We start from the raw sequence: 21,509 nt of genomic DNA, 5'->3' as shown, positions 1-21,509 counted from the left end.
TTTAGAAGAATGAGAGGTGATCTCATTGAAACATACAAGATTCTGAGGGGGATTGACAGGGTAGATGCTGAGAGGTTGTTTCCCCTGGCTGGAGTGTCGAGAACTACGGGGCATAGTCTCCGGATAAGGGGTCGACCATTTAAGACCGAGATGAGGAGGAATTTCTTCACTCGGAGGGTGGTGAATCTTTGGAATTCTCTGCCCCAGAGGGCTGTGGATGCTCGGTTGATGAGTAGATTCAAGGCTGAGATCGATAGATTTTTGGACTTGAGGTCGATGATCAGCCGTGATCTTATTGAATAGCGGAGCAGGTTCGAGGGGCCGTATGGCCGACTCCTGCTCCTATTGCTTATGTTCTAATCTGCAGTCTGGTGAGCTCCCAGTTCCCCAGCACTACACTTTCACACATGCCTTCCTCGAAGATTAAGCGGTGATCCAATCGAGGTGTTTAAGCTGATTAAAGGAGTTGATAGAGCCGATAGAATGAAACTATTTCCTCTGGTGGGGGGAGTCCAGAACAAGGGGGCGTAATCTTAAAATTAGAGCCAGGCCGTTCAGGGGTGATGTCAGGCAGCACTTCTTCACACAAAGGGTGGTGGAAATCTGGAACTCTTCCCCCCCCCCACCCCCCAAAAACTGTTGAGTCTGGGGGTCAATTGGAAATTTCTAAACTGAGATTGATGGACTTTTATTGGGTAAGGGTATTAAGGGTTATGGAACCAAGGCGGGGTTGAGGCACAGATCAGCCGTGACCTCATAGACTGGAGGAACAGGCTCGAGGGGCTGAATGGCCTCCTCCTGTTCCTGTGGCTGCGACTTTGCCTCATTTTAGTTTGTTTCTTGAAACTTGAAATTTATTCCATCTTTCAATGAGAAACACATTGCCTAATTAAGCTGCTTATATATTTTTATTTTATTCAGTTTGTTCAAGGTCATTTTAATCTCCTCACGTTGCAGCTGGTTTCAATAATGGAATTGTGCCTTCCTTCCACCTTAGAAAAAACGGATTTGTTAATCTGTTTGGTGATTACGTTCCTGTATTGTGCGAGTCTTTGTCTGATTTTAATGTGTGAGGATGTTTGCAGCAAGATGCAATGTCGCGTACAGCTTAGGAGGCCCTAAAGAAGATGAGGGGTGGCGGTGGGGGGGGGGGAATTTAACTTTTAAATTAAAATGGTGTAAGAGAGAGCATTAATAAACTCTTCACTCCACCTGTCAGTCACATGGAGCGTCGGACCAGCCCAAACTGTTCACCTGGCCAGCACACAATCTCCTCACACCATTGTCATCTCCATCTTCTCTCACAGCCAAGTCACCCTGTGTCAGGAAATCTCCTGGGGGTTTCTGAGTCTGCATTGGCTGCACCTGACGCCTGTGTAACTGAAGCAGAGCCACAGTCTGCTCACTACTGTTCACTGTGAGAGAGCGGCCTGTTCACTACTGTTCACTGTGAGAGAGCGGCCTGTTCACTACTGTTCACTGTGAGAGAGCGGCCTGTTCACTACTGCTCACTGTGAGAGAGCGGCCTGTTCACCACTGCTCACTGTGAGAGAGCGGCCTGTTCACTACTGTTCACTGTGAGAGAGCGGCCTGTTCACTACTGCACACTGTGAGAGAGCGGCCTGTTCACCACTGCTCACTGTGAGAGAGCGGCCTGTTCACTACTGTTCACTGTGAGAGAGCGGCCTGTTCACTACTGTTCACTGTGAGAGTGGCCTGTTCACTGTGAGAGCGGCGTGTTCACTGAGAGAGCGGTCTGTTCACTACTGTTCACTGTGAGAGCGGCCTGTTCACTACTGTTCACTGTGAGAGAGTGGCCTGTTCACTACTGTTCACTGTGAGAGAGCGGCCTGTTCACCACTGCACACTGTGAGAGAGCGGCCTGTTCACCACTGCTCACTGTGAGAGAGCGGCCTGTTCACTACTGTTCACTGTGAGAGTGGCCTGTTCACTGTGAGAGCGGCGTGTTCACTGAGAGAGCGGTCTGTTCACTACTGTTCACTGTGAGAGCAGCCTGTTCACTACTGTTCACTGTGAGAGCGTGGCTTGTTCACTACTGTTCACTGTGAGAGCGTGGTCTGTTCACTGTGAGAGTGTGGTCTGTTCACTACTGTTCACTGTGAGAGAGCGGCCTGTTCACTGTGAGAGAGCCGCCTGTTCACTACTGTTCACTGTGAGAGCGTGGTCTGTTCACTACTGTTCACTGTGAGAGTGTGGTCTGTTCACTACTGTTCACTGTGAGAGAGCGGCCTGTTCACTGTGAGAGAGCCGCCTGTTCACTGCTGTTCACTGTGAGAGAGCGGCCTGTTCACTACTGTTCACTGTGAGGGAGCGGCCTGTTCACTACTGCACACTGTGAGAGAGCGGCCTGTTCACTGTGAGAGAGCCGCCTGTTCACTACTGTTCACTGTGAGGGAGCGGCCTGTTCACTGTGAGAGAGCGGCCTTTTAACTACTGTTCACTGTAAGAGAGTGGTCTGTTCACTACTGTTCACTGTGAGAGCGTGGCCTGTTCCTCAACTTAACAATTCTCTTAACTTGCACTGAAAAGAAAGAGAAAGACTCACATTTCTACAGCGCCGTCCATGACCTCAGAACGTCCCAAAGAGCTTTACGGCCGATGAGCTACTTTTTGAAGTGTAGTCACTGTTGTAATGTAGGAAACGCGGCAGACAATTTGCGCACAGCAAGCTCCCACAAATAGCAATGTGAGAATGACCAGATAACCTGTTTTAGTGATGTTTGTTGAGTGATAAATATTGGCCCCAGGACGTAAGGGAGAACTCCCCAGTTCTTCTTCCAATTATGCCATGGGATCTTTTAAGTCTACCTGAGAGAGCAGACTGTGCCTCAGTTTAACATCTCTCCGGCAGTGCAGCGCACCCTCAGCACTGCCCCTCCGACAGTGCGGTGCTCCCTCAGTACCGCCCCTCCGACAGTGCAGCGCTCCCTCTGCACTACCCCTCCAACAGTGCAGCGCACCCTCAGCACTGCCCCTCCGACAGTGCAGCACTCCCTCAGTACTGCCCCTCCAACAGTGCAGCACTCCCTCAGTACTGCCCCTCCGACAGTGCAGCGCTCCCTCAGTACTGCCCCTCCGACAGTGCGGCGCTCCCTCAGTACTGCCCCTCTGAAAGTGCGGTGCTCCCTCAGTACTGCCCCTCCGACAGTGCGGCGCTCCCTCAGTACTGCCCCTCTGACAGTGCAGCGCTCCCTCTGCACTACCCCTCCAACAGTGCAGCGCACCCTCAGCACTGCCCCTCCGACAGTGCAGCACTCCCTCAGTACTGCCCCTCCGACAGTGCAGCACTCCCTCAGTACTGCCCCTCCAACAGTGCAGCACTCCCTCAGTACTGCCCCTCCGACAGTGCGGCGCTCCCTCAGTACTGCCCCTCTGACAGTGCAGCGCTCCCTCTGCACTACCCCTCCAACAGTGCAGCGCACCCTCAGCACTGCCCCTCCGACAGTGCAGCACTCCCTCAGTACTGCCCCTCCGACAGTGCAGCACTCCCTCAGTACTGCCCCTCCGACAGTGCAGCACTCCCTCAGTACTGCCCCTCCGACAGTGCAGCACTCCCTCAGCTCTGCCCCTCCGACAGTGCAGCGCTCCCTCAGCACTGCCCCTCCGACAGTGCGGCGCTCCCTCAGTACTGCCCCTCCGACAGTGCGGCACTCCCTCGGTACTGCCCCTCCGACAGTGCGGCGCTCCCTCAGTACTGCCCCTCCGACAGTGCGGCGCTCCCTCAGTACTGCCCCTCCAACAGTGCGGCATTCCCTCAGTACTGCCCCTCCGACAGTTCGGCGCTCCCTCAGTACTGTCCCTCCGACAGTGCGGCGCTCCCTCAGTACTGCCCCTCCGACAGTGCGGCGCTCCCTCAGTACTGCCCCTGCGACAGTGCGGTGCTCCCTCAGTACTGCCCCTCCGACAGTGCAGCGCTCCCACAAAACTGCCCCTTCGACAGTGCAGCGCTCCCTCTGCACTACCCCTCCGACAGTGCAACGCTCCCTCATTACTGCCCCTCCGACAGTGCGGCACTCCCTCACTACTGCCCCTCCGACAGTGCGGCGCTCCCTCAGTACTGCCCCTTCGACAGTGCGGCGCTCCCTCAGTACTGCCCCTCCGACAGTGCGGCGCTCCCTCAGTACTGCCCCTCCGACAGGGTGGCGCTCCCTCAGTACTGCCCCTCCGACAGTGCAGCACTCCCTCAGTACTGCCCCTCCGACAGTGCGGCACTCCCTCAGTACTGCCCCTCCGACAGTGCGACATTCCCTCAGTACTGCCCCTCCGACAGTTCGGTGCTCCCTCAGTACTGCCCCTCTGACAGTGCGGCGCTCCCTCAGTACTGACAGTGCGGCGCTCCCTCAGTACTGCCCCTGCGACAGTGCGGTGCTCCCTCAGTACTGCCCCTCCGACAGTGCAGCGCTCCCACAGTACTGCCCCTCCGACAGTGCAGCGCTCCCTCTGCACTACCCCTCCGACAGTGCAACGCTCCCTCAGTACTGCCCCTCCGACAGTGCGGCGCTCCCTCAGTACTGCCCCTCCGACAGTGCAGCGCTCCCTCAGTACTGACCCTCCGACAGTGCGGCGCTCCCTCAGTACTGCCCCTCCGACAGTGCGGCGCTCCCTCAGTACTGCCCCTCCGACAGTGCGGCGCTCCCTCAGTACTGCCCCTCCGACAGTGCAGCACTCACTCAGTACTGCCCCTCCGACAGTGCGGCGCTCCCTCAGTACTGCCCCTCCGACAGTGCAGCGCTCCCTCAGTACTGCCCCTCCGACAGTGCAGCGCTCCCTCAGTACTGCCCCTCTGACAGTGCGGCTCTCCCTCAGTACTGCCACTGAAGTGTCTGGATTTTGTGCTCAAGTTTCTGGAGCGGACTCGAACCCCGACCTGAGAGAGCTGTCCACTGAGCCAAGCTGACACCTGAAGGAAGGGCAGAACAAAATAAGTGCATGAAAACTCTGAGACTGGAGCTATCTCATCCAGTTCATGTCTTGACCCTGTGCTCAGCAGTAGGTAATTGTAGGCTGGGGTCTGGCAGAAGCCATCCGGTTGGGCAGATGTTACAGAGGTTGTCGTCATGTTAGTTAGGGAGTCGTGCCAAATGTCACTCGATGCAATGGGAGGCCAGTGCCCCGTTCGGGCTGTGCTGGGAGAGGCGGAGGCAGCTGGTAAATGTGAGTAGACGCTTCATTCCACGATGACTCAAACTTCACAGGAAACCCGTCTGATGTTCCTGATACCGTGACTCATTGGTTTAGTGATTATAGTGCTGTTTGTATCTATTTCAAAGATTGAAATGTCTCGTCCTGACTGTTCAACTGAGACCAATTCGTTATCCTCACCAACCTGCATTAGTTCCCCATCTATTGAGTTCAAAATCCTCATCATCACTCCGTCTTAATCTCTACAATCTCTGCGCACCCCAGCTCACGCCCACCACTCTGACTCTGGCCCCTGTGAACTCTCACTACATTGCCCCCTTTCCCCTCAAATCTGGTAGCAGAGCCTTTAGCCATCTTAGCCCCGCTCTGCACTGCCCTCCTGAAACCCCTCTGTCTTTCTCCGCCTCTTCGTCTCAGCATCTCGAGCTTCAGCCATGCCTTTGGTCACCCTGGGCCTGGACACATAAGGTGTACTCCAGCTCATAACAACTCGCTGCGTAAACAAAATTCTCCTCCTCTGAGAGGTTTGATGCATTAAGGCAGCGAGTTGCTGAGCTGCAACAGAAGCAGGCCTGGGCCAGCGACACTGTGAGTGTTACAGGGCGCTGTCACTCTGCTCTGTCCCTGTGCACAGAAAGCCCCTCCAACAGTTCTCCCTGGAGCAGGGAAGGTTAAGGGGAAATTTAATAGAGGCGCTCAAAATTATGAGGGGTTTTGATGGAGTAAATAAGGAGTTTCTAGTGGCGGGGGGGGGGTGGGGTGGGGGGCGGTAACCCAAGGACACAGATTTAAAATAATTGGCAATAAATCCAGAGGGGAGATAAGGAGTATATTTTTTATGCAGTGAGTTGTTGTGATCTGGAATGCGCTGCCTGAAAGGGCGGTGGAAGCAGATTCAATAGTAACTTTCAAAAGGGAATTTGGTAAATACTTGAAAAGGAAAAATTTGCAGGGCTTTGGGGAAAGAGCAGGGGGGAGTGGGACTAATTGGAGAGCTCGTTCAAAGAGCCGGCACAGGCACGATGGGCCGAATGGCCTCCTCCTGTGCTGTATGATTCCATGACAGAGTTTGTACTGTGGGGATTGAACGTGTCTATCAGTGGATGAACACAGTGAGTATCTGTTGGGGACAGTTTGTGTGTGAGGTACAGTATGTGTCGTAGAGTTTATACTGTGTTGTCAGACCAGCTTTTCATCAGTCCACACCTGGTCCAGCTGTTCTGTGTCCAGCCTCTTCAATTTCAAGCTCTTTCCTCAGATTCTTTTACTGTGCGGGCATATTGCCTAAACCCTCATGCTCCTTGTCTGAGATGTCATTAACTTGATTCCAGTGTGGTACGGCAAGGAAGACTTATCACACCTCTCAAACCTCCCAAGTGCGACAAGTACGGATATGATATAATTGGGATTATGGAGACATGGCTCCAGGGTGACCAAGGCTGGGAATTCAACATCCAGGGGTATTCAATATTCAGGAAGGACAGGCAAAAAGGAAAAGGCGGTGGGGTAGCATTGCTGGTTAAAGAGGTGATTAACACAATACTAAGGAAGGATATTCGCTCTGATGATGTGGGATCTGTATGGGTAGAGCTGAGAAATACCAAGGGGCAGAAAACGTTAGTGGGAGTTGTATACAGACCCCCAAACAGTAATGCTGAGGTTGGGGATGGCATTAAACTTGGCAGATGGAATATAATGTTGGAAAGTGTGAGGTTATGCACTTTGGCAGAAAAAAATCAAAGAGCAAGTTATTATCTAAATGGAGAGAAACTGCAAAGTGCTACAGTACAAAGGGATCTGGGGGTCCTGGTGCATGAAACACAGAAGGTTAGTATGCAGGTACAGCAGGTGATCAGGAAGGCCAATGAAATCTTGGCTTTTATTGCAAGGGGGATGGAGTATAAAAGCAGGGAAGTCTTGCTTCAGTTATACAGGGTACTGGTGAGGCCACACCTGGAATACTGCGTACAGTTTTGGTTTCCATATTTAAGAAAAGATATACTTGCTCTCGAGGCAGTTCAGAGAAGGTTCACTCGGTTGATTCTGGAGATGAGGGGGTTGACTTATGAGGAAAGGTTCAGTAGGTTGGGCCTCTACTCATTGGAATTCAGAAGAATGAGAGGCGATCTTATCGAAACATATAAGATTGTGAGGGGGCTTGATCGGTTGGATGCGGGGAGGATGTTTCCACTGATGGGTGAGACTAGAACTAGGGGCATAATCTTAGAATAAGGGGCTGCCGTTTCAAAACTGAGATGAGGAGAAACTTCTTCACTCAGAGGGTAGTAAATCTATGGAATTTGCTACCTCAGAGAGCTGTGGAAGCTGCGACATTAAATAAATTTAAAACGGAGATAGACAGTTTCCTAGCTGATAAGGGAATTAGGGGTTACGGGGAGCGGGCAGGGAAGTGGACGTGAGTCTAGGTTCGGATCAGCCATGATCCTATTGAATGGCGGAGCAGGCCCGAGGGGCTGTATGGCCTACTCCTGCTCCTACTTCTTATGTTCTTATGTAAACGGGAAATTAGAGATGCGTGCAATAAGGGCACAGCAGTTATCATGGGTGACTTTAATCTACATATAGATTGGTTTAACCAAATTAGTAACAATACTGTGGAAGAGGAATTCCTAGAGTGTATACGGGATGGTTTCCTGGACCAATATGTTGAGGAACCAACTAGAGATCAGACCATCTTAGACTGGGTATTATGTAATGAGAGAGAATTAATTAGCAATCTTGTTGTGCGAGGCCCCTTGGGGAGGCGCGATCATAATATGATAGAATTCTTCATTAAGATGGAGAGTGAAGTAGTTGATTCAGAGACTAGGGCACTGAATTTAAATAAAGGAAACTACGATGGTCTGAGGCGTGAGTTGGGTAGGATGGATTGGGGAATGTCACTTAAAGGGTTGACGGTGGATAGGCAATGGCAAACATTTAAAGATCGCATGGATGAACTACAGAATTTGTTCATCCCTGTTTGGCATAAAAATAAATCAAAAAAGGTGACTCAACCGTGGCTAACAAGGGAAATTAGGGATAGCATAAGATCCAAGGAGAGGACATATAAATTGGCCAGAAAAAGCAATAATCCTGAGGATTGGGAGCAGTTTAGGATTCAGCAAAGGAGGACAAAGGGATTAATTAAGAGGGGGAAAATAGAGTATGAGAGTAAGTTTGCAGGGAACATAAAAACTGACTGTAAGAGCTTCTATAGATATGTGAAGAGAAAAAGATTGGTGAAGTCAAGCGTAGGTCCCTTGCAGTCAGAATCAGGGGAGTTTATAATGGGGAACAAAGAAATGGCAGACCAATTAAATACATACTTTGGTTCTGTCTTCACAAAGGAGGACACAAATAACCTCCCAGAGATGTCGGGGAACATAGGGTCTGATGAAAGGGAGGAACTGAATGAAATTAGTATTTGTAGGGAAATGGTGTTAGGGTAATTGACGGGATTGAAGACCGATAAATCCCCAGGGCCTGATAATCTACATCCCAGGGTACTTAAGGAAGTGGCCCTAGAAATAGTAGATGCATTGCTGGTCATCTTCCAAAATTCTATAGACTCTGGAACAGTTCGCATGGATTGGAGGGTAGCTAATGTAACCCCACTATTTAAAAAAGGTGGTAGAGAAAAAATGGGGAATTATAGACCGGTAAGCCTGACATCGGTAGTGGGGAAAGTGCTAGAGTCCATTATAAAAGATGTAATAGCAGAGCACTTGGAAAACAGTGACAGGATCGGACAAAGTCAACATGGATTTACAAAAGATAAATCATGCTTGACTAATCTACTGGAATTTTTTGAAGATGTAACTGGTACAATAGATAAGGGAGAACCAGTGGATGTGGTGTATTTGGACTTTCAGAAGGCTTTCGATAAGGTCCCGCACAAGGGATTGGCATGTAATGTAAAGGCACATGGGATTGGGGGCAAGGTACTGACTTGGATAGATAACTGGTTGACAGACAGGAAGCAAAGTTGGAATAAACAGGTCTTTTTCTGAGTGGCAGGCAGTGACTAGTGAGGTACCGCAGGGATCAGTGCTAATACCCCAGTTATTCACAATATATATTAATGATCTAGATGAGGGAACTAGATGTAATATCTCCAAGTTTGCAGTTGACACAAAGCTGGGTGGGCATGTGTGCTGTGAGGAGGATGCAGAGAAACTCCAGTATGATTTGGACAGGTTGGGCGATTGGACAGATGCATGGCAAATGCAGTATAATGTGGATAATTGCGAGGTTATCCACTTTGGTGGCAAAAACAGGAAGGCAGATTATTATCTGAACGGCAATAGATTGGGAGAAGGGGAAGTGCAACGAGACCTGGGTGTCCTTGTGCACCAGTCGCTGAAGTTAAGTATGCAGGTGCAGCAGGCGGTTAAGAAGGCAAATGGTATGCTGGCCTTCATAGAGAGAGGTTTTGAGTATGGGAGCTAGGATGTCTTGCTGCAGTTGTACAGGGCCTTGGTGAGACCACATCTTGAGTATTGTGTGCAGTTTTGGTCACCTTATCTGACGAAGGATGTTCCTGCCATGGAGGGAGTGCAGCGAAGATTCACCAGACTGATACCTGGGATGGCAGGAATGACGTATGAAGAGAGATTGGGTCGATTAGGCTTATATTCGCTGGAGTTTAGAAGAATGAGAGGGGATCTCATTGAAACTTATAAAATTCTAACAGAACTAGACAGACTAGATGCAGGAAGGATGTTCCCGATGGCGGGGGAGTCCAGGACCAGGGGTCACAGTCTAAAGATAAGGGGTAATAAGAACATAAGAAGTAGGAGCAGGAGTAGGCCATACGGCCCCTCGGGCCTGCTCCGCCATTCAATAGGATCATGGCTGATCCGAATCTAGACTCACGTCCACTTCCCTGCCCTCTCCCCGTAACCCCTAATTCCCTTATCTGCTAGGAAACTATCTCCATTTTAAATTTATTTAATGTTGCAGCTTCCGCAGCTCTCTGGGGTAGCAAATTCCATAGATTTACTACCCTCTGAGTGAAGAAGTTTCTCCTCATCTCAGTTTTGAAAGGGCAGCCCCTTATTCTTAGATTATGCCCCCTAGTTCTAGTCACACCCATCAGTGGAAACATCCTCACCGCATCCACCCGATCAAGCCCCCTCACAATCTTACATGTTTCGATAAGATCGCCTCTCATTCTTCTGAACTCCAATGAGTAGAGTCCCAAACTACTCAACCTTTCCTCATACGTCAACCCGCTCATCTCCGGAATCAACCGAGTGAACCTTCTCTGAACCGCCTCGAGAGCAAGTATATCTTTTCTTAAATATGGAAACCAAAACTGCACGCAGTATTCCAGGTGTGGCCTCACCAATACCCTGTATAACTGAAGCAAGACTTCCCTGTTTTTATACTCCATCCCCCTTGCAATAAAAGCCAAGATTCCATTGGCCTTCCTGATCACCTGCTGTACCTGCATACTAACCTTCTGTGTTTCATGCACCAGGACCCCCAGATCCCTTTGTACTGTAGCACTTTGCAGTTTCTGTCCATTTAGATAATAACTTGCTCTTTGATTTTTTCTGCCAAAGTGCATAACCTCACACTTTCCAACATAATATTGCATCTGCCAAATCTCTGCCCACTCGCTTAGCCTGTCTATGTCCTTTTGCAGGTTTTTTATGTCCTCCTCACTCACTGCTTTCCCTCCCATCTTTGTATCGTCGGCAAACTTGGATATGTTGCACTCGGTCCCCTCCTCCAAATCGTTAATATAGATTGTAAAGAGTTGGGGTCCCAGCACTGACCCCTGCGGAACACCACTAGTTACTGATTGCCAGCCCGAGAATGAACCATTTATCCCAACTCTCTGCCTTCTGTTAGATAGCCAATCTTCCACCCATGCCAGTATATTACCCCCAATCCCGTGATTTCTTATCTTGATCAGTAATCTTTTGTGGAACATTTAGGACTGAAATGAGGAGGAATTTCTTCACCCAGCGAGTGGTGAACCTGTGGAATTCTCTACCACACAAGGCAGTTGAGGCCAATTCATTAAATATATTCAAGAAGGAGTTAGATATATTTCTTAAGGCTAAAGGGATCAAGGGATATGGGGAGAAGGCAGGGACCGGGTACTGAATTTGGATGATCAGCCATGATCTCATTGAATGGCGGAGCAGGCTCGAGGGGCCGAAATGCCTACTCCTGCTCCTATCTTCTATGTTGCTATAAACCACAAATTACTTTTCAGTCAATGCTATATTCAATTCAATTCAATTTTATATTTGTCATATATGCAGCAGACGTGTGTACTGCACAATGAAATGTTGATTTTTACGAGTCCTTTTATGCAGTAAAATCTGCATCCAATTTGCACACAGTAAGATCCCAGATGCAGCAATGAAGGATAATAAGGCCAGGACTGGGAGAACTCCCCTGCTCTTCACATGGTGCCGTGGGATCTTTTACGTCCACGTGAGAGGGTAGATGTCGACTCGGTTTAATGTCTCATCTGAAAAACGCAAGCTCCAACAGTGTAGCGCTCCCTCAGCACTGCCCCTCCGACAGTGCGGCACTCCCTCAGTACTGCCCCTCCGACAGTTCGGCGCTCCCTCAGTACTGTCCCTCCGACAGTGCGGCGCTCCCTCAGTACTGTCCCTCCGACACTGCAGCGCTCCCTCGGTACTGCCTCGCCGACAGTGCAGCACTCCCTCAGTACTGCCCCTCCGACAGTGCAGCACTCCCTCAGTACTGCCCCTCTGACAGTGCAGCGCTCCCTCAGTACTGCCCCTCCGACAGTGTGGCGCTCCCTCAGTACTGCCCCTCCGACAGTGCGGCGCTCCCTCAGTACTGCCCCTTCGACAGTGCGGCGCTCCCTCAGTACTGCCCCTCTGACAGTGCAGCGCTCCCTGAGTACTGCCCCTCTGACAGTGCAGCGCTCCCTCAGTACTGCCTCTCCGACAGTGCAGCACTCCCTCAGTACTGCCCCTCTGACAGTGCAGCGCTCCCTGAGTACTGCCCCTCCAACAGTGCAGCGCTCCCTCAGTACTGCCCCTTCGACAGTGCAGCGCTCCCTCAGTACTGCCCCTCCGACAGTGCGGCGCTCCCTCAGTTGCCCCTTTGACGGTGCAGCACTCACTCACTACTGCCTCTCCGACAGTGCAGCACTCCCTCAGTACTGCCCCTCCGACAGTGCAGCGCTCCCTCCGTACTGCCTCTCCGACAGTGCAGCACTCCCTCAGTACTGCCCCTCCGACAGTGCAGCACTCCCTCAGTACTGCCCCTCCGACAGTGCAGCGCTCCCTCGGTACTGCCCCGCCGACAGTGCAGCACTCCCTCAGTACTGCCCCTCCAACAGTGCGGCGCTCCCTCAGTACTGCCCCGCCAACAGTGCAGCGCTCCCTCAGTACTGCCCCTCCGACAGTGCGACGCTCCCTCAGTACTGCCCCTCCGACAGTGCAGCGCTCCCTCAGTACTGCCCCTCCGACAGTGCAGCGCCCCCTCAGTACTGCCCCTCCGCCAGTGCAGCGCTCCCTCAGTACTGTCCCTCCGACAGTGCGGCGCTCCCTCAGTACTGCCCCTCTGACAGTGCAGCACTCCCTGAGAAATGCCCCTCCAACAGTGCAGCGCTCCCTCAGTACTGCCCCGCCGACAGTGCAGCACTCCCTCAGTACTGCCCCTCCGACAGTGCGGCGCTCCCTCAGTACTGCCCCGCCGACAGTGCAGCGCTCCCTGAGTACTGCCCCTCCAACAGTGCAGCGCTCCCTGAGTACTGCCCCTCCGACAGTGCAGCGCTCCCTCAGTACTGCCCCTCCAACAGTGCAGCGCTTCCTCAGTACTGCCTCTCCGACAGTGCAGCACTCCCTCAGTACTGCCCCTCCGACAGTGCGGCGCTCCCTCAGTACTGCCCCTCCGACAGTGCAGCACTCCCTCAGTACTGTCCCTCCGACAGTGCGGCGCTCCCTCAGTACTGCCCCTCCGACAGTGCAGCACTGCCTCAGTACTGCCCCTCCGACAGTGCAGCGCTCCCTCAGTACTGCTCCTCTGACAGTGCAGCACTCCCTGAGAATTGCCCCTCCGACAGTGCAGCGCTCCCTCGGTACTGCCCCGCCGACAGTGCAGCACTCCCTCAGTGCTGCCCCTCCGACAGTGCAGAGCTCCCTCAGTACTGCCCCTCCGACAGTGCGGTGCTCCCTCAGCACTGCCCCTCCAACAGTGCAGCACTCCCTCAGTACTGTCCCGCCGACAGTGCGGCGCTCCCTCAGTACTGCCCCTCCGACAGCGCAGCACTGCCTCAGTACTGCCCCTCCGACAGTACGGCTCTCCCTCAGTACTGCCCCCCCCGACAGTGCAGCACTCCCTCAGTAGTGCCCCTCCAACAGTGCAGCACTCCCTCAGTACTGCCCCTCTGACAGTGCAGCGCTCCCTCAGTACTGCCTCTCCGACAGTGCCGCGCTCCCTCAGTACTGCCCCTCCGACAGTGCCGCTCTCCCTCAGTACTGCCCCTCTGACAGTGCAGCGCTCCCTCAGTACTGCCTCTCCGACAGTGCGGCGCTCCCTCAGTAGTGCCCCTCCAACAGTGCAGCACTCCCTCAGTACTGCCCCTCCGACAGTGCAGCGCTCCCTCAGTACTGTCCCTCCAACAGTGCAGCGCTCCCTCAGTACTGCCCCTCCGACAGTGCGGCGCTCCCTCAGTACTGCCCCTCCGACAGTGCGGCGCTCCCTCAGTACTGCCCCTCCGACAGTGCGGCGCTCCCTCAATACTGCACTAGGAGTGTCAGTCTGGATTTTTGTGCTCAAGTCTCTGGTGTTGGACTTGAATCTATGACCTTCTGACTCCGAGGCTCGAATGCTATCACTGAGCCAAGCTGACAATACTATGTCAAGAATAAGACTCCTTTTCTGGGTATTTTTGTCAGCTTTGGCTGTGGGTAAAAGGGTGGGCAGGGTATCCTGCAGCCAGTTGCCCCGGGGATGGTCTCGTGCTGTACTGCTGGCAGTGCTGGGCCCTTGCTGGGGGATAGGGTGTTCCTGAGAGCTATGTGTGTTAGTGCTGAGAAATGGAGACGGCTTTTAAAAATAAATGAGTAGCAGTGAGTGTCCGCCAGCCTGTGTAAGGTATTACAGTGTGAGAGTGACAGTGTGCTGAGGTGCCCTGTGCGGGAGCACAGTGGGAGATCCTATAGACGGACAGATAACGAGGGAGGGTGGAAATCGCAGGCTTAGGCCAGTGTAATGCTGATTAGAAACAACATACTCTTACTGTGTGACCCCTCAATGTTCAAAGTATTCTATTCACTAGCATATCAAGCGTTCAGTGCTGTTTGTCTTTAACGTTTATAATATTGAGAGTGTTTGAAGACCAGGACCTCAAACCCGGCACTAAGCTCATGGTCTACAGGGCAGCAGTGATACCCGCCCTGCTGTATGTCTCCGAGACATGGACCATGTACAGCAGGCACCTCAAAGCACTGGAGAGGTACCGCCAACGTTGCCTCCGCAAGATCCTGCAAATCCATTAGCAGGATAGGCACACCAACGTCAGTGTTCTTGCTCAGGCCAACATCCCCAGCATCGAAGCTTTGACCACGCTCGATCAGCTCCGATGGACCGGTCACATTGTCCGCATGCCCGATACGAGACTCCCAAAACAAGCGCTCTATTCGGAGCTCCGGCACGGCAAGAGAGCCCCAGGTGGGCAGAGGAAACGCTTCAAGGACACCCTCAAAGCCTCCTTGAAAAAGTGTAACATCCCCACCAACACCTGGGAATCCCAGGCCCAAGACCGCACAAAGTGGAGGAGAAGCATCCGGGAAGGCGCCGAACACCTCGAGTCTTTCGTAACAAAATAGACGAGTTGACGGTACAAATAACTACACATGGGTATGATCTGGTGGCCATTACAGAAACATGGCTGCGAGGTGACCATGACTGGGAACTAAACATCCAGGGGTATTTGACTATTAGGAAGGAATGGGAGGTGGGGTGGCTATGTTAATAAAGGATGGAATCACTGCAATAGTGAGAAATGATATTGGGTCAAAGGATCAGGATAGTAAAACAGTTTGGGTGGAGATAAGGAATAATAAGGGGAAAAATTCACAAGTGGGCGTAGTCTATAGGCCTCCTAACAGTTGCAACTCTATTGGTCGGAGTATAAATCAGGAAATAGTTGGGGCTTGTAATAAGGGAACAGCTATAATGGGAGATTTGAACTTTCATATTGACTGGACAAATCAAATTTGGCAGGGCAGCCTTGAGGAAGAGTTCATAGAGTGCATTAGGGACGGGTTCCTTGAGCAGTATGTTACTGAACCAACCAGGGGGCAGGCAATCTTCGATCTGGTCCTGTGTAATGAGACAGGATTAACAAAAAATGTCCTAGTAAAGGATCCCCTTGGAATGAGTGACCATAAAATGGTTGAATTCTAAATTCAGTTGGAGGGTGAGAGAGTTGGATCTCAAACCAGCGTACTAAGCTTAAATAAAGGAGACTATGAAGGTATGAGAGCAGAGTTGACTAAAGTGGACTGGGAAAATAGATTAAGGTGTAAGACAGTGCAGGAGCAGTGGTGTACATTCAAGGAGATATTTCACAACTTTCAAGAAAAATATATTCCACTGAGAAAAAAGGGGTGTAAAAGAAAAGACAGCCACCCGTGGCTAAGTAAAGTAATAAAGGATAGTATCTGACTGAAAACAAGGGCATATAAAGTAGCCAAATCTAGTGGGAGGATAGAAGATTGGGAAGCATTTAAAAGCCAGCAAAGAATAACTAAAAGATTAATTAAGAAAGGGAAGATAGATTATGAAAGTAAACTAGCAAAAAATATAAAAACAGATAGCAAGAGTTTCTACAGTTATATAAAAAGAAAAAGGGTGGCTAAAGTGAATGTTGGTCCCTTAGAGGACGAGACCAGGAATTTAGTAGTGGGGAACATGGAGATGGCAAATACACTGAACAAATATTTTGTATCAGTCTTTACAGTGAGGACACTAAAAATATCCCAACACTGGACAAACAGGGGGCTATAGTGGGGGAGGAGCTAAACACGATTAAAATCACTAAGGAGATGGTACTCGGTAAGATAATGGGACTTAAGGCGGATAAATCCCCTGGACCTGATGGCCTACATCCTAGGGTCTTGAGAGAAGTAGCGGTAGGGATTGTGGATGCATTGGTGGTAATTTTCCAAAACTCCCTGGATTCAGGAAAGGTCACAGCAGATTGGAAAACTGCTAATGTAACGCCATTATTTAAAAAGGGAGGTAGGCAAAAGGCTGGAAACTATAGACCAGTTAGCCTAACATCTGTGGTTGGTAAAATGTTGGAGTCCATTATTAAGGAAGCAGTAACAGGACATTTGGATAAACATAATTTAATCGGACTGAATCAGCATGGTTTTATGAAGGGGAAATCATGCTTGACAAATTTGCTCGAATTCATTGAGGACGTAACAAACAGGGTGGATAAAGGGGAACCAGTGGATGTGGTGTATTTGGACTTCCAAAAGGCATTTGACAAGGTGCCACACAAAAGATTACTGCACAAGATAAAAAATCACAGGATTGGGGGTAATATACTGGCATGGGTGGAAGATTGGCTATCTAACAGAAAACAGAGTTGGGATAAATGGTTCATTCTCAGGTTGGCAATCAGTAACTAGTGGTGTTCCGCAGGGGTCAGTGCTGGGACCCCAACTCTTTACAATCTATATTAACGATTTGGAGGAGGGGACCAAGTGCAACGTAACCAAGTTTGCCGACGATACAAAGATGGGAGGGAAAGCAGTGAGTGAGGAGGACATAAAAAACCTGCAAAAGGACATAGACAGGCTAAGTGAGTGGGCAGAGATTTGGCAGATGCAATATAATGTTGTAAAGTGTGAGGTTATGCACTTTGGCAGAAAAAATCAAAGAGCAAGTTATTATCTAAATGGAAAGAAACTGCAAAGTGCTACAGTACAAAGGGATCTGGGGGTCCTGGTGCATGAAACACAGAAGGTTAGTATGCAGGTACAGCAGGTGATCAGGAAGGCCAATGGAATTTTGGCTTTTATTGCAAGGGGGATGGAGTATAAAAGCAGGGAAGTCTTGCTGCAGTTATACAGGGTATTGGTGAGGCCACACCTGGAATATTGCGTACAGTTTTGGTTTCCATATTTAAGAAAAGATATACTTGCTCTCGAAGCAGTTCAGAGAAGGTTCACTCGGTTGATTCCGGAGATGAGGGGGTTGACGTATGAGGAAAGGTTGAGTAGGTTGGGCCTCTACTCATTGGAGTTCAGAAGAATGAGAGGCGATCTTATCGAAACATATAAGATTGTGAGGGGGCTTGATCGGGTGGATGCGGGGAGGATGTTTCCACTGATGGGTGAGACTAGAACTAGGGGGCATAATCTTAGAATAAGGGGCTGCCGTTTCAAAACTGAGATGAGGAGAAACTTCTTCACTCAGAGGGTAGTAAATCTATGGAATTTGCTACCTCAGAGAGCTGTGGAAGCTGTGACATTAAATAAATTTAAAACGGAGATAGACAGTTTCCTAGCTGATAAGGGAATTAGGGGTTATGGGGAGAGGGCAGGGAAGTGGACGTGAGTCTAGGTTCGGATCAGCCGTGATCCTATTGAATGGCAGAGCAGGCCCGAGGGGCTGTATGGCCTACTCCTTCTTATGTTCTTATGTCTCTTCGCCGGGAGCAAGTGGAAGCCAAGCGCAAGGAGCGCATGTCAACCCAAGCACCCCACCCACCTACCCCTTCAACCACCGTCTGCCCCACCTGTGACAGAGACTGTAGGTCCCGCATTGGACTCATCAGTCACCCGAGAACTCATTTTTAATGTGGAAGCAAGTCATCCTCGGTTCCGAGGGACTGCCTTAGAAGATGATGATAATATTTGTGGGAGCCTTTCAATGCTGCCTCCTTCCCCACGGCAATCCTGTCATCCCATCCGCTGTGGGGTCTGGGTCTGGATACAGTCTTGTTCTGGGACAGGGTCTGGGCACAGTCTCTCTCTGGGCACAGTCTGGGTCTAGGACAGGCTCTGGGCACAGTCTGGCTCTGGGCACAGGACAGGCTCTGGGCACAGTCTGGCTCTGGGTACAGTCTGGGTCTAGGACAGGCTCTGGGCACAGTCTGGGTCTAGGACAGGCTCTGGGCACAGTCTGGCTCTGGACACAGTCTGTCCGGGACAGGGTCTGGACACGGTCTGTCTCCGGGACAGGGTCTGGACACGGTCTGTCTCTGGACACGGTCTGTCTCCGGGATAGGGTCTGGACACGGTCTGTCTCTGGACACGGTCTGTCTCCGGGACAGGATCTTGGCACAGTCTGGCTCTGGACACGGTCTGTCTCCGGGACAGGGTCTGGACACAGTCTGGGACAGGGTCTGTCTCTGGGCGGTTCAGTTGCTGCGGGCGGTGGTGCGCATGTGCTGAGACGCGGGCTGCGGGAGGCAGGGAGAGCGGGAGAGGGTGAGTGAGGGGAGCGGGGCTCCGGGGGGAGGGAGCGGGGTGAGGGGGGTCGGCGGGTGTTGCCTCGCTCCCTTTGCACAAACTGTTGAGCGTTGGCGGGGCTCCGGGGGGAGAGGGAGCCGGGAGAGGGGGAGCGGGGCCGGGAGAGGCGGGCCGGGGGCCGGGCTCTGTGTGTCCGCTCCCTCAGCTTGCGGAAGGGGCTCGGGCCCGCCCCACAGCCCCAGCCCCGGGCCGGGGGGATCCGCCTCTGGCCCAGCCCCAGAGCCCCGGGCCGGGGGATCCGCCTCTGGCCCAGCCCCAGAGCCCCGGGCCGGGGAGCCGAGCCTCCCCCCTCCCCTCTCTCCCTCAGCACCGCCCGAAGCGCCTCACAGACAGTGAAACACTTCCAGTGCAGTGCAATGTGGGGAAATGTCAGGTTATTCACGTTGGTAGGAAGAATAGAAAAACAATAATTTTTAAATGGGGAGAAACGATTCAGTGTTGATGTTGAGTGATTTGGATGTCCTTGTGTAGAAAGTTAAACATGCAGGAAGGCAAATAGCATGTTGGCCTTTATTGTAAGGGGGTTGGAGTATAAGAGTAAGGAAGTCTTGCTACAATTGTACAGGGCTTTGGTGAGACCACACCTGGAGTACTGGGCACAGTTTTGGTCTCCCTAACTGAGGAAGGATATACTTGCCGTAGAGGCAGTGCAACGAAGGTTCACTTCTTCTTTGGTATGGTAGTACCAAAGCAAATCAAATGTCAATATCTAAGTTGGATACCCAGGCCAAAGCTTCTGTGTGGATATGTTGTAGGCTGCCTGCGAATTTTCTCTGAGGGCAGTGTGCAATGATGTGCTCCAGGGTCTGATCAGGAGCTCCACAGACGTATGATGGGGATGCTTTAATCTTCCATCTATGGAGAAGGTGGCAGCATCTACCATGACCAGTTCTGAGGCGGATGATGGCTGTCCAGTCTTTGCAAGGAAGGTTTGATCCCTCAAGTTGTACTGTGGGGTCCTCTGTAAGGAATCCATTCCATGTGTCGCAGTTCTTCTAAGCATTTCGCCATCGGTCATCAAGGCTGAGGGGAGATGGCTGAAGGGCTTCAGTGATGGTCCAAAATGACCAAAATTACACCAGAATGGCCTTCCAGATTTGAGGCGGGTTGGTGGTAGTCGGCTTGGATCGGCATGTCTTTTCTGGTGAAGGTTGACTAGATTGATTCCTGGGATGAGAGGGTTGTCCTATAAGGATAAATTGAGTAGATTGGGCCGATACTCTCTGGAGTTTAGAAGAATGAGAGGTGATCTCATTGAAATATATAAAATTCTTAGAGGGCTTGACAGGGTAGATGCTGAGAGGTTGTTTCCCCTGTCTGGAGTGTCTAGAACCAGGGGGCATAGTCTCGGGATAAGGGGTCGGCCATTTAGGACTGAGCTGAAGAGGGTCGTGAATCTTTGGAATTCTCTACCCCAGAGGGCTGTGGATGCTCAGTTGAACCTCCGTCGCCTCCAGTCCAGATCCAAGGTCGACCCATCCTCTGTTGTCGAATTACAGTATGCAGACGATGCTTGCGTCTGCACTCACTCGGAGGTCGAACTCCAAACCATCGTCAACACCTTCACCGAAGCGTACGAGAGCATGGGCCTTACACTAAACATCCGTAAGACAAAGCTCCTCTACCAACCTGCCCCCGCCACACAGTACTGCCCCCGATTATCAAAATCCACGACAAGGCCTTGGACAACGTGAACCACTTTCCATACCTCGGGAGCCTACTGTCAACAAGGGCAGACGTCGATGATGAAGTCCAACACCGCCTTCAGTGTGCCAGTGCAGCCTTCGGTCGCCTGAGGAAGAGAGTGTTTGAAGACCAGGACCTCAAACCCGGCACTAAGCTCATGGTCGACAGGGCAGCAGTGATACCCACCCTGCTGTATGCCTCAGAGACATGGACCATGTACAGCAGGCACCTCAAAGCACTGGAGAGGTACCACCAACGCTGCCTCCGCAAGATCCTGCAAATCCATTGGCAGGATAGGCGCACCGACGTCTGTGTTCTTGCTCAGGCCAACATCCCCAGCATCGAAGCTTTGACCACGCTCGCTCAGCTCCGATGGACGAGTCACATCGTCCACATGCCCGATACGAGACTCCCAAAACAAGCGCTCTACTCGGAGCTCCAACACGGCAAGAGAGTCCCAGGTGGGCAGAGGAAACGCTTCAAGGACACCCTCAAAACCTCCTTGAAAAAGTGCAACATTCCCACTGACACCTGGGAATCCCTGGACCAAGACCGCACAAAGTGGAGGAGAAGCACCCGGGAAGGCGCCGAACACCTCGAGTCTCTTCGCCGGGAGCAAGCGGAAGCCAAGCGCAGGCAGCGCAAGGAGCGCACGTCAACCCAAGCACCCCACCCACCCGCCCCTTCAACCACCGTCTGCCCCACCTGTGACAGAGACTGTAGGTCCCGCATTGGACTAATCAGCCACCTGCAAGCTCATTTTTAATGTGGAAGCAAGTCATCCTCGGTTCCGAGGGACTGCCTAAGAAGAAGTAGGCTCAGTCGTTGAGTATATTCAAGACAGAGATCGATAGATTTTTGGATGTTAAGGGAATCAAGGGATATGGGGATAGTGCAGGAAAGTGGACTTGATGCAGAAGATCAGCCAGGATCTTATTGAATGGCGGAGCAGGCTTAAGGGGCCGTATGGCCGACTCCTGCTCCTATTTCTTATATTCTTATGTTCATTGTTGTAATGTAGGATAAATGTTGGCCCAGACACGGGAAGAACTCCCCTTCTCTGAAATACCGCCACAGGCAGAGTGACCTCCATCTGTGCTGTACAATTTTTATCATATTTATCCCTGAACCAACATCACTAAAACAGATTTTCTGGGTATTGTT

The 21,509-nt window shown here is 51.5% G+C and overlaps 1 protein-coding gene across 4 annotated transcripts in view; it reads left to right on the top strand.

Moving 5' to 3' along the window:
• The window catches only part of ilk (integrin-linked kinase), a 122,382-nt gene that overhangs the window by 5,222 nt on the left and 95,651 nt on the right, over positions 1 to 21,509 (top strand). The window contains exon 1 of one of the 4 annotated variants that reach the window (XM_085999860.1): positions 18,596 to 18,617. The exons of the other annotated variants lie outside the window; for them this stretch is intronic. The gene's annotated coding sequence lies outside the window, so the exon portion shown is untranslated. Of the gene's footprint in view, positions 1 to 18,595; positions 18,618 to 21,509 lie in introns of those variants that run through there. 4 annotated transcript variants of the gene reach the window in all.

This window comes from Somniosus microcephalus, chromosome 10 (assembly GCF_052327205.1).
Source record: "Somniosus microcephalus isolate GS21.2 chromosome 10, FLI_Smic_1.0, whole genome shotgun sequence".
NCBI lineage: Eukaryota > Metazoa > Chordata > Chondrichthyes > Squaliformes > Somniosidae > Somniosus > Somniosus microcephalus.
Note: the sequence above shows the minus strand (reverse complement) of the source record. Positions and strands in the feature narration are given on the sequence as shown.